General features: G+C 33.1%; 1 protein-coding gene across 3 annotated transcripts in view; it reads left to right on the top strand.

Moving 5' to 3' along the window:
• Positions 1-14,622, top strand: part of LOC143249717 (lachesin-like) — a 109,981-nt gene that overhangs the window by 32,672 nt on the left and 62,687 nt on the right. Inside the window, exon 1 of one of the 3 annotated variants that reach the window (XM_076500032.1) lies at positions 11,301-11,418. The exons of the other annotated variants lie outside the window; for them this stretch is intronic. The gene's annotated coding sequence lies outside the window, so the exon portion shown is untranslated. Of the gene's footprint in view, positions 1-11,300; positions 11,419-14,622 lie in introns of those variants that run through there. 3 annotated transcript variants of the gene reach the window in all.

Here is a 14,622-nt window from a genome sequence, read left to right on the forward strand (position 1 = left end):
GTCATCTACATATCTGTACCAGTATAGTGGTGGATGTAATGCTGTGTTAATTGCTTGTGTTTCAACTTGTGTCATAAAAATATTGGCTAGAACTGGTGATACTGGGTTGCCCATGCTTAGGCCATTTGTTTATATATAGTTTTGGTTGTTGAACATGAAGTTTGTCTTTTTTCGTGGTGAATTCTATGAGGGTTGCTAACTGGTTACTGGGAATTTCTATAGTTGGGTTAGGGTCTCGGATATAGAGTTCTAAGGCTATCTTGCAGGCTTCAGTGGTTGGAACTTCTGTAAAGAGGGATATAACATCGAAATTGGCCATTAAGGCTTTATGATTAAGTTGATTAAGATTAGACTTGAAATTAAAAGAGTCTTTTAATTTTGCAGTGTAAGACTAGAGGGAAGGCAGTTAGTCATCACCACCCACCGCCAATTCTTGGGCTACTCTTTTACCAACGAATAGTGGGATTGACTGTCACATTATAACGCACCCAAGGCTGAAAGGGCGAGTATGTTTGTTACCACCGGGATTCGAATCCGTGACCCTCGGATTAAATTTATTATGTAATCCTCAAGTTACATTCTTTGATCACAGGTGCATTCCAATAACTACTCCCATTATACAACTATGCACTTGAAACCAAACAAACTGTATATATATATACATATATTGTTTTAAATAACTTTTGTCTCTTGTCGTCTGTAGCAAACCAGCAAAACAAAACAAAAGCGATAACCCATTTAACAATTTATTAACAGTCTCAATTACATTTAAGTAACATGATGTGTTTGTGTCTGTTATGTACCAGCTAATTGACTTGGAATGGGGTAATTTTAATATAATAATTAAATATTATGACATTTGTGTTAATTTATGCTTAAATTAAAACATTCTGTCCTCCGCTGGGATAGTGGTAAGTCTACAGATATACAATGATAAAACCAGGGGTTTGATTCCTCTCAGTAGACACAGCAGATAGCCGATTGTGGCTTCCCTATAAGAAAAACACCACACGTTAAAACATTTATTTAATTAATGTAATGACCTGTGTAATTTTTATCATATAAACAGTTACATCACATCTTTTTGGTAAATAACATACTATTTTCTGTATTTCACCTGTAAAACTTAAATTAAAATTTCAGCATTCTTTTACGATACCCATAACCGAATACATTAAGCAACAATTGGTGTAGGCCCTTGTTTTGGTGTATAATTTTCTTATTTACAGAGCGGAATTACTGAAATACAAAGTATCGAAACTGTTTAATCGATTTTAAGATTGCTTGCAAACTCAGTCAGTAACTAATATTGCAGACAATTGTGGAGATAGAACACATACGAGAAAAATAATGTAGTTACTATTTCTATAGCATTTTTTTCTAATTCACACATAAAATCTAAGGATGACGTTGACCGAAGCTAGAATTTTATAGTATGTAAAATAAAGTTAAACAACTTGTAACAGCACTTTCCAAAACCATTTGGTTTCCTGGAACTTTTTATCCCAATTTGTAAACTGAGATATAACAATAGGAAATAGAATGTTTGGATAAAAAATAGAAAATTTCATGTGCAATTTATGTTAGAAATTTCGTTTAGAAATATAATTTTGTAGTTTCCATGACTAAAACTTATAAACAACTGACAAAAACCTTGTTTAAGTCAAATACATGTATTGCTTCAAGTTACCTTAAAAATACTCTGTTATCTTAATAATTAAAACATTGGGAAAAGAAACTTCATCTAATTAGTTTTCTGTTAGATTCACTTAAAAAGTGTATACAATTATATGTATAAATATTTTTAATAGCTATTTTCTACTTGTAAGTAATATAATATTTATGGGTTATTTAAAATCTGATTTATGAGGATATATGTCATACGAATTAAGAGCGCAACGAAATTACAGTAATAGGATTTAGGGAAATGGATGTGAACAAAAATGAGATTGGCACAGCTCATTTGAAGTAAAGTACTGTAGTGTTTATTTTTGTTTTTTACTTTTCTAAGGATACATTTGGAAAATTACTTCAGTAAATTATTCAATAATGACCTGGTTTTGATAAACTTTTAGCCAAAATCTAAAAACTGCATTAAATTATGTGCGTGTTTTATCATAGCAAACCGACATCGGGCGATCTGTTTTGTTTTGTTTCAATTCCGAGGGGAACTGAACCCTTGATTTTAGCATTGTAAATCCGAAGACTTACACGCTGTACCAGCGGAGGCATATTAAATTATGAGAAATTGAGGACCACTGCAAACGTTGTTTTAGTATCTTTGTTTCGTGCATCATAGTTTCAGTATAATACAGATGTAAAAGTTAAAAATAAAAATGATCAAAATTTCAGAACTGTCACAATAGATAATCTTTGTAAGCTTCTGTTTCATATTATAAGAAAACAAACTTTAAATGTTCTTATTAATAATAAATTTTAATATAATAAATATCACAAATACTTCTTTCTAATTTCTCAGTAAATGAAACTAAAAGATTTCAAGTTTAATATATTTTGGCCCGCCATAACCACGTGGTTAAGGCACTCAAATCGTAATCCGCGGGTCGTAGGTTCGAATCTCTATTACACTAAACATGCTCTCTTTCCAGCCTTGGGGGCGTTATAATGTTACAGTCACTCCCACTATTCATTGGTAAAAGAGTAGCCCAAGAGTTGGTGGTGAGGGGTGATAACTACCTGTCTTCTCTCTAGTCTTACACTGCTAAATTAAGGACGGCTAGCGCAGATAACCCTCGTGTAGCTTTGCGCGAAATAAAAAACAAACAAACAAATAAATCATTATACTTTTTAAAACATGAGTGTTATTCTTACTAGGTTTGGACATAAGTAAAGTATGCCTAAGAAAAATTAACATTTATTTGAAAAGTTTTTATTTGCGTTTTGTTACCTAAGTTTTTAATAAATCAATTTAAGTTGAATTTAGATATGACATCTGGTTACAAAATGGAGTATACAACAAAGTGGTAAATTTGGAAATGAAAAAAGCTAAAACTCTCAGAACAAAAACAGTTAAGATTTCGGTTATATAACATTTCTCAGGGCATTTTATTAATGTATTTCATTGAAAATAAACATATTCTGCTTATATTTATTCTAGTGATTAATATAATACGTTTTTCATGAAATTTACTGTTACTATGTTACCAGATGATTTTTTTTTCACTACTTGTAGGAAATTTACAAAGCGGTTCGGTTCCCCTCGGTGGGCTGAGCAGGTAACCCTTTGTGGCTTTGCTATAAGAAGAACACAAACACACACATTTACAAAGCGCACAGATATGATGTATACTCACATCATTTACTTGTTTCCTCGAGAGTTTAATACCTTACATCGTTTTAAATTATACTATCTAGTAGATTGATTATTGACCTATTATTTGAGGAATTAATATTCCTGTGGAAATGTAAATTTGTCTAATGATAAAGCAACATTCATTCCATTGGATAATATAACAATATAAGAAAGTAAACTGTTAGAAAATGAAGCTTGTCAGTATCCAACGGTATAGCTCTGGAGGATCAAAGTCGTGAGGGAGTGTTGACCCATCATTTCATGTGTAAGAAGATTGTCCTTCCAATACTTCAATTGTAGGTGATTTCTCTTGTTACTTTCCCTTACATTCATATGTAAATCGTTGGAATTGTAATCGTGTCTCCAATATGAAACGCCTTATCGTCACAGAAAATGAAGCTTTTGTCATTAGTTGAAAGTTCTGTGACCTTTCACATGTGGTATTTTCAGGTTAAACCGACATCTACAAAAAACCGTTATATAAGGATGTAATATAAAAGGAGGAAAGACAAGATAAATTGTAAAGTAACATAATGCTGAATTTCTAAAAGACGTGTAATGCAAATGCAAAATGAAAATAATCTTTATTAATTCAATAGACACAAACCACTAAGAACTTACATGCTTTCTGGACGCTAGACAGTTGCGTCTCGCTGAACTTATGACCTCTTCAACTACCCTAATAGTATTTTCAATCGACTAACTCACTTGAAATTCATGTACTGATGTTTGACCGTAACATTTGTTGCTTAAGGGAAAATGTAGGATTTACTCATTGTGTTACTAATGTTGCTGCTCATTCTCAATTATCAACGTCTAGACATCCTTTGCCGTACCAGTAAAGGTCACTGTTGTTGTTCATACCCTTGAACAGTGTTGTAGTTTTACAGGAACACAAGAGCACGTATTGTTCCTGGAAATGGAAAAAGCCAACTCAAGGGTTATCTGGACCACGAATATTTATGCAAAACTGTAGGAATTCTAAATAAGCGAAACGTTTTGTAACATTTCTAAACATAAAGACAAAAAATGACTGGCCTGCTTGCATACCACGCACACACTGCTGATTTGCAACAATATATCTTTAAGAAATGACTCTCTAAATGTGTAATGAATTAGTAAATACGGAGGCCGTATTAGATAACCGTTTAATAATTAGCTGTTCTGTAGGAGGGATCGTCCAGTGAATCAAAAAATACGTTTGCAGGTTTACAACACTAAAATCCAGGTTTCTATACCTTGGTGGGCAGAATACAGATTTGAGATTTGTGCTTAAAGAGAAACAAGAAAAAAATTGTCCTAGGAGTTAATAGAGATTACGACCACCTTTCAATGCATCACTGCTAATGTCTTTGTTATTACTTTGTTCTATTGGAATATACTTGGGGTATACCTACAACAATTGACGATCTATAAACACATATAATGGTTTAAAAAATATGACATGGCTATTCAGAAAAACACATGCACATAAATAAACGCATATTTTCAGATGTTTTACTTTGCAATGTAGTTTTCAAGGTAAGTAACAAACGACCTATTTAGTTCAATTCTTTCCAAACTGTCAGCATTGCAAACTAGAAGATACCATGTGAGACGTAGTAGTTACACGTTTAATCCTTTTAAATGGTCATTACTGTGAACAGGAAACACAACGTGAGACACAGATTCAATGATTTTGTATAAATAACAGAACAAGTATCAGCACAAAGTTCAAACATGACGTTACTGCTCCACCATATTTAAAATATATCTACAAGAGCGAAATATGCAATGACACACGTATCGACATCGGGTTCTAGAACCTTTTGATTGATCTGGGAGGGTCAGGTTCTGCCTAGACTTCTTCTTCCCTCCTAAACTATTGTTAAAATTATTCTTGAATATGGTAATTAGCGTACTGGTAGTGTATTTCATTTTGTGACGGATTAATCATTATACGTTCGTTTATTTTAATACCTATGTGTGTTTCAGTTTAAGGCATATGATGTATATTGCTAGATATGTATTGTGCAAGTCTCGCCTGTTTTCTAAATTTCTAGATGATCCTTGAGAGTAAGAATCAACAATATTTATTTTACAAAAATACTTGTGTGTCTTTAAACATTGTTGAACGTTCTAGAAACGCGCTTTAAACTATATAAACAAACGTGCCAAGAAGCATTATTATCATTGTTTTTCAGTCACAGTTAGTGTTATGAGCCTCGGAAGTTATAATTGTGGTTCACGCTCACACTGCACAACAATTTTTTTTTAAAGTTTTGCTTCCTGAAAAGTTTTTGCTGATTGTGACAGGTACCTGGTGGGTATGCACAAATATAGTTTTGGTTTTGCTTCATCACGTAGGAACTCTGAGAAATAGACAGTTAACTGTGTACCGGCAATAACGTATTTAAATGCGTTTATGTTTCTAATACGCTATTAAGTTTAACATAATTAAAAGTGCTCCTGATTTTCGTTTGTATTCAATGTCCGGTGTATCACCTTGCAGTGTCCAACAGTGGTCACCAAGCATTGACGAATTCCAGTTGCCGTGATATCGTTTTTCCATTGTAGCAAAATTGAATATTTCGACGAAACAGTACATGATGGGCAAATATGGATGTGATTTTCGTAATCAGCAGCCAAAAATCTATAAGGAACACGCAACAGTGCAAAAACTTTTTTGTGCAGTTTTATTAATCTGACAATTACAGAATTTGATCAGAAATGTTTGATCAGAAAGTTCAAACATTACAAACCGTTTAACTTCAGTGAATTAACTTTGGACGTTATTATTTCTACGTGGACATTAAATATCATTAAATGTCTTGTCGGTAAAAAGCAAACTTATAAGCGGTTTGAGGTCAATCAAGCTAGCTAGCTAAAGTGAGGTGTGACAGTGGCAACTCAGAATTAAATTGCTCGTCTTGAATCTGGATCTTCGATAAATATTCAGTTTTCGACTGCATATGAATTTGTAAAACTCATGTACATAAACTATCATTTGTAATAACTATTAGTAACTGTTATTACAATTGTGTGTATCAATCTTTTGAGAAAAATAAATAAATTTTAACATTTAATTAAGTTAGTTAGTTAGATTCCATCAAGGAACATAGAGCCGCAATCGCTTGCGGATTGTTCAACAGGTATTTAAGTGAGTAGGTTGTTAGCCCACTGCACCGAGCCGTCCCTAATTTAGTAGTGTAAGACTAGAGGGAAAGCAGCTAGTCATCACCACCCACCGCCAACTCTTGGGCTACGCTTGTACCAACGAATAGTGGGATTGACTGTAACATTATAACGGCCCCATGGCTAGGAGGGCGAGCATGTTTGGCGCGACGCGGGTGCGAACCCGCGAATTACGAGTCGCACGCCTTACGCGCTTGGCCATGCAAGGCCATTTAATTAAGTTCTAAATTAAAATTAAAATTTCTGGCTCTTTTAAATAGTAATACGTAGCCTACATGGCATAATAAATCAGAGAATTGTCCGAAATAAATTATAATAAGTAATAATTTGTATCTTCTGGTACTCATTCCTTTACAGGACCATGTCCATGGATTTCATCAGATTACTACTGTTGAATACTCTGGGCGTGAATGACCTGTTTGCTTTCTTAGTACGCTGTAGTTGTGCTTTATGGAATTTGTTTTATTAAGTTTACGAATAATTGTACTGTCTAAGGTAATAATGGTGTGAGGTGTTGTTTGTCAAATGTTGCGAATAATGTGATACACCACATCTTGACTTTATGGATTATGGTATTGTTTCATGAATTTAAATAACGTATTTTTGTGTGTTTCTGTAACGGGGATTACTGTTTGTTCACTACTTGTTTGGATTGTATATTGTTTTGTTGTTGTGTTGTAATGCTTGGAGGGTTGTGGTTGTGTTTGTTTCATTTGTTCATGTGTTGATCTTGTGTTTGTGCAAGTTGAAGACTGTACATTAATGGTTATAGTTTCTGTAGTGTGTGGTATTGGTAGTAGAGGCGTTTTTCCTTCTGTTCTGTTTACTTCTGGATATTGTGTGTTGTGTCGTTTGGATTAGAGTTGATTTGGATATTAAAGATTCGAATTTCCATGTCCTTATACTCAGGACACCCTTTGTAATTTGCAGTGTGTTGCTATTGGCAGTTACAGCATAGTGGATTTTTATAAGGAAAAATCTTGATGATTTGGTTTTGAATTTTCCGCAAAGCTACTCGAGGGATATCTGTGCTAATCATCCCTAATTTAGCAATGATAGACTAGAGGGAAAGCAGCTAGTTAACACTACCGCTTGCCAACTATTAGGATACTCTTTTACCAACAAATAATGAGAGTGCCAGTCGCAACATAACACCGGCACGTGTGAAAGGCGAGCCATGTTCGATAGCGGAAATTTTCAATTCAGAAACTATTTTAACGTGTTATTTACTGCTAATGAATTTCCACACAGCTGCCAAATAGCTAGGGAATTACCTATTTCATTAAATGTTTGGGAAGTGATATCTGTTAGATATATGAAATGTATCAATATATACGTCAGATAGCTTAAGGACAAATCATTAATTTCAGACAATGGAATCACAGTGTCAAAACTTTTGGGTTTATCAATATGTACACATGCATATGCATATTTACATATTTTCATGTACAATATCCACAATACTCTTCGTTTTTCAATAAGAAATGTAAAGTAACAGTCGAAATCAATTTATAACCAAGATAATTTGACATAGTTAAGAGTATGTCTCACAGCTTTAGGTTTAACAATTAGCTAATGAGTGCTGAGGTTAAAAACAACAAATTGCCTATTCACTATGAATATTTATCATCAAACTTTTACACTTAAAGCTGTAAATGAAAATTTATTAAGTGGGAATCTGTTTATTATAAATGAACTGATGCTTTAAACTAAAACTAGGATTCACAAAAATAATCCGAATATTTTCTATGCATGCCTAAATGGTGGTTAACTGTTAAAGAAAGAAAATTTTCCATGTTAAAAAAGATTTATTTTTAAACTGACGCTGTGATAAAAATACATCTTTGAAGAATTATAAGCCCCACTATGCTATTCCAGTTTCTAAAAATAAATCTATATTTCTTTCTGTAAATAGAGTCTTCAAATTTCTGTTAGTTGAATGTATCGTTATAGATGAATTAGGATCCGCTTAAGATAACAAATAATACGAGGAAAGATAAACTTAATTTAGTGAAATACTTGGGCATTTGATGGAATTAATGCACAATTCTATAAATAGCTTAAATTGGGCTCAGATGTTTTGATTTATTTGTATTCATGGCAAATCTATAAAAGGCTATCTGCCATCACCTCGTTTCTAATTTGAATTAGTGACAAAACGGAAAGCAGTCACTCAGAAGTATATTACCATACCATCTACGCTAATCAAATGACTCTCCTCTTAAAATGACCAAACAGGTTAAAATGTGTAGAATATTTCGTGGTATCGCACAAGTTCGAGCTGACTTTACCAGTTTCGAAATTAAGAGATCTAGCACAGGATCAACCCGTTCCACCCTTTATGTACATTATAGCAATGAAATATTATTGTGTAATATAACTGATGAATTCTAAATAGGCATTAAATAAGAATGAATAAAGAACATGTAACTAATATCAAACATGTAACTAATATCAGTTAGTAAGGATGAAGAAATTGTTCAATAATGTGTGGTTTTGCTTTAATCATTGTTCCTTTTTTGGTCACTTTCTTCGGACTAATAAAAATTAAATATAGTTTTTAGTCTATGACTTTTAAGTTTTAGGAAACATACTTTGAAACTTTCATAGGGAAAAACTTGATCTTCTTATTGTTGGTATGATCCATACCTGGAGTAGAACCCCAAAATTATAGTGTTATTCATTTTTTGTTGTTTTACATTTTTTCTACATTTATGATACATTTAAGATGAACTTAAAATGAAACAAGATAAAAGTATTCACTACTAGATCATTAAATGCATAGAGTAAAGCCGTAACTCAAACCACGAGTATCATCTTGACATACTTGATTTCTAACAGTTGAATTGAATTTTAATAGTTTTTTAAACATGATTTGACAATTATTTTACAAACAGTTTTCTTAGGAATGACTGCGGTATTACTCTGATTAAATAACACGATTGCTTAATACTACTATTTACACTAAACGTTAGAGGTTTAACGTGTTGTTCCTGTCAGCTCTGCGAGTGTTCACCATGCTACGGTTGGAACGATATATGAAATGACAGCCATCATATCGGCTCGAGAAATATATTTAGTTTCAACAGCGACACATATCATGCTCACTTTCCATTATTGTATCTATTGTTCGAAATTCTTTTTCTTTCCCTTCTATTTCTTTTTGTTTTGGAAAAAAATGCAATTTAAGGGAGGGTGAAAAGTACAGCTTTCCCGCGAAAATATAATTCAAACTTTCTCTAAATAAACATTTTTTTTATAAACCTTTTAATCAGGGGTTGGGATATCGTTACATTTTAAAAATATTTTCGTGTTACAGTGTGTGTTTTCTTATAGCAAAGCCACATCGGGCTATCTGCTCAGCCCACCGGGGGGATTCGAATCCCTCATTTCAGGGTGGTAAATCCGTAGACATCTGTACTAGCGGGGAGGTTCGTGTTACAGAGCACGTTTTAAAATATCGAAACATTGTAATTTTTATGACGGATAAATTCTTTACACCTTGATTTGGTATTAAGTGCTCCAGGTTTTTAACAAGCATTTATTTTGTTTCCTTTAATACAGAGGAATTATTTTGAATCTGTTCAGTGTAATTCTAGTATAATGTGGTACATAAATTTTGGCAAGAGTTTTTGACAAAAATTGTAGCATGTTTATTTTTTTTCTAACACCTAACGTCAAGACATCGTGTTTTAAGAGAAACAATTTCTTAGTACATATCCTGGTAACAAACACTATTTTTTGTCTGATTATGATAATGTTCATTTTATTTATATTTTATAACACAACATTATACCAACATGGTACCAAAAGCGAAAATACCTCAAGGTGTATGAAATAATTGGACACTGTTTTTATTACCATGTTTACTATGTCAGCTTCTACTGACATTTATGTTTTCTTTCTCATGTTGTAACGAGTTCATGTCGTTGAAAAACATTTATAATTGGAAAATGGCATTATATTCAAAAGGATTATTGAATTAGGTTTCCCATAACAAACAGTTTAATTGAAACAAATAAAAACAATGATTTAAAGAGCAGAGAGTGTCAATCATGTGCATGTATGATTATATCAAGTATGTTTAATATATTGCTCAAATGTATTTTTTTGTAAGTTTATGACTATATTTGTTAAATTTATATATCTATATATATATATATGAGACATAAAACAAATTACTATCAATTTTGCGATTAATTCCACTAACTGTTGTTGCCAATATCTATGTATTTTATTTATAAATTAGCAAATTCACCCATAGTGATCACTTCGTTTAACATTATATCAGGAAAAGTAAAAAAAAAAAAAAAAATACATTGTATGATGCAGTTTGCGAACCTCGCCATTAGTGAAAGTGTAAATAAACTGTCGTTAACGTGAGAGTTAAAGTACTGCCATTATACAAATATTGACAAAGAAAACAAGTTTATTTACCATAAGTTAATATTTTTATTTTTGTCAGTGAAAGTATGGTAGAATCAAAAAGCAAGAAGCACTTACTCAGGAACACTTTCTTGGAATCATTGATTTACGTGGCACTTAATAACAAGTTAGTTATTTTTATTTTAATGATTAATATTTTGTTATTCTTTATTATATGTTAATAAAATAAAACCGCAGTAAAGGGCGGGAAAAACACACAATTTTCCTAGAACGAAAAACTCAAGATTACTACAAAGTGTCCTATTTTAGAATTACCCACAGTTCTATGTAATTATTTACACGGCTGATTCAAGAAAGTCACGTAGCACATTCAGGATTTTCTTATGATTTGTCTTTTTTTTTTTGTATAAAACTAGTATTGGTGAAACCTCAGTAAACTAAATAATATGTTGGTTTGTTGTATAACATTTGTTTTGTGATTAAAATCACTGACTGGAGTCCCCTTCAGTTGAACAGGTGGAACAAAAACTCATTTGTAACAAAAGGTAGGAAATTGCGGTTCTATTTCTTTTTAACATAATAAACATTAAAAGTGTGATAAAATACATAAAGGTACCTCATACCATAAAGTAAGGCATAGATCTTTTAACAAACCTATCAGTGTGAAATTAGATGGGGGAGCTAACCCCCTCATGACCTTCATTTTGTTATCCTGAATCACTGTGTCGAGTTTGGTGTTGATTGATCATGAAATGTAGAAACGTATATGAAACAAATATGAAATGACATATATATTACCCTGTTTTTTTACCAAATACACACTTTACCATATATAGATGGTGAATAAACATAAGCATCATGAAAATGTTTTTTATATTGAAATATTTATCTTTTTACTTAGTTGATAATGGCTTACATTGTTCAAGAAAAACATATCTTAAAAATTTTATTGCTAAGTGAAAAGAAAACGAGTTTACAGAAAAAATAAAAAGAATATTAAAGTAATTTAGATAAAAAAAAATATTAAGCTGCTTTTAACTTGTTAAGTTTTAACTTCCTAATTTGTTCATAAACTTCTTGATTCGTGATTTAAATGCTCATTTGTAAATATATACAAATGTATTTGAGCTCCAGATAATCAGCAGTAATTCTTAAAGCTAACAACGCTGACGACTGAGCTTCATACCCATGGTGGCTACAGCACAGATATACCATTGAGTAGCTTTGTTATTAACAGCAAACAAACAAATATAAGTTTTTCATTACGTAATAAAAGCAGTGGACAAAATATAATATTTAAAACCCCAAACTGACAAACTACATACACAGTTTTTTTCAGATTTGTTTCTCCAGAAAAAATTATAAATTCGAAGGCATTTGTCCTTCTGTAAATAATGATGATTCAAAGTTATATTTTCATAAGGAAAATTTCCTATAAATCTTGTTTGTTAAGATGAGAATAACCTGGAGAAACAAGGGTAATAAGCACTCTTGAATCACCAACGATGACGAGCACAGTGTTAATCAAAACGTGCCACGTTTTGGTTTTCACTTGTGGGATAATGTAATAAAAATAAAATCTTTGTTTCGGTTGTTTTTAAGTATAAACCTACAAAATGGTTTTTATGTGCTCTACTCACTACGGGTATTGAAACCAAATTGTTAACGTCCAAGGCATGCAGACTTAACGCTGAACAACTGAAAAGTTGCATAATGAGCTATCAGTGATGTGCTTCTCGCGGGTATCAAAACCAGAGTTATAGAGTTACAAGGCTAAGACTTATTGCCGAGCCGCAGGGAAATGAAAATAAAAATAGGACATGGAGTTAATACAGGAACAACCAAAACCTCTTGAACAGTTGGATATGGACTTTTATGAACCATGCTGGTTCTGTTAACAGATCAAATTTCTTTTCTTACTTCTCAAAGAACAAAAGGTGGAAAATAGTATTATGGTCTTGCTAGAAAAGAATTGTTGAAGTAAGGGTTTGAGAATTTCCCCTCCCCAAAAAAAATCGTTAGAGTTCAACGTCAACAAACACTATTGCTAAATTTTACGTTTACGTTTTCATTATGTTATAGGCAAAAAAGTGTAGATGAAAAGTGTTAGAAACGTTTGTAAAACGTTTCTGCTGCTTTGATGAGCACAATTTTTATACCGGTAAAAATTTGGGTAAAAATTCTATTTTTATTTTAAGAAAAGAGATAATATCCTACACTATACAGTGTTTACAGAGAATATAACCACAAAGATCCTAACATTAATATGTGATAAACTCCCAGAAATCTTTGCTAATTTTCACAACTGCTTGAAAAATTCTTGCGAAGTGCATTTGTCAAAAAGTGCAAGAAAGGTAAGTTTTTATGGCACTTCTAACTTTTAGAGGTAGATGGGTGACAATACAGGCCACGTGTGACATTATATAGATGTTTTACATTAATAGTTTTATTTACGATGGACATATTTAAAATCTCATTTCATGGAACTTAGGCCAAACAAACTGAGGTAAAATGGCTGAGAATTTCATTGACGTTCTGTTATGATGTGTTAAGGTCAGTATTTTAATCAGTGATTTCTTCGTTATTTCAAAGTTTGTATCATTGCTGAAGTAACCAAAAGAAATGTAATAATAACTCTATGTTAAGGACTATTAGCATGATTCTGTCATAGACGTGAAGACTGCGACATGAGGGGCTGTTTTTTTGATATGCAGTTTAACGAAGGTGTTTGAGAAATTTAAGGAAACATTAAAGAACTCTATAGACACAAAATAATGTTTACTTGTGTTCAAAGAAGAGGACTCTTACTTCTACCTTTCAGAGTGATGCTGTATTAATAGATGATAGGGAGACAACGATGATGATGAGACATGATTGTCGGTGTGTTGTTATATCTTGGATGAATTAATGTTGGTAGAAGTAGACTAGGCCGGTATGGCCAGGTTGTTAGAACGCTCAACTTGTAATCTGAAGGTCGTGGAGTTCAAACGCCTGTCACACTAAAACATCTTTCAGCCATTTTTGTCGTTATATTGTGACGGCCAATCCCACTATTCCTCAGTAAAAGAGAAGTCCAAAAGTTGGCAGTGGGTGCTGATAATTAGCTACCTTCCCTCTAGTCCAGTGGTTCTTAACCTGGGTTCAATCGAACCCCAGGGGTTCGGTGAGTCAGTCTCAGGGGCTCGGCGGAGGTCAAGACACACACATTGTGTATGTGTCCGTTCCGTTTACCCCACTCGTATGATTCGTGACGTCAAGCTGCACTTGGCCATCACTGGCTGCGGCTGATCACGTCACATCACTTGGCCTTAATATTTGTGCTGCAGGGAACTTCGTGCTCTTAGCAGTCGACTTGTGACTGTAGTAATCGTGCGTCATTTGTGATTTTTTCTTAATCTTTCAATCCCTTTATACTAACTATGTCGAGCCAAAACAGAAAGTGGTCGGACGAATACGTACAATATGGATTCACGTGTGTAACGGAACATGATGAGAGTCAGCGTCCTCAATGTATGATTTGCAATGCCAAGTTGAGCAATTCTGGTCTAGCACTGGCAAAACTAAGAGAACACTCCCTAAAGCTGCATGGATATGGGAAATACAAGAACACAACGCTTGCTGAATTCAAGGTAAGAGAGCCAGGTTCGATAAAAGGCTACTTTACCTGTTCTCAGCTTTGTACCCATCGACAAACCGATCCTCACAGCATCGTACTCAGTTGCGTACTTGATCGTAAAGCAGAGAAAACC

This window comes from Tachypleus tridentatus, chromosome 4 (genome assembly GCF_004210375.1).
Source record: "Tachypleus tridentatus isolate NWPU-2018 chromosome 4, ASM421037v1, whole genome shotgun sequence".
NCBI classification, from domain to species: Eukaryota; Metazoa; Arthropoda; class Merostomata; order Xiphosura; family Limulidae; genus Tachypleus; species Tachypleus tridentatus.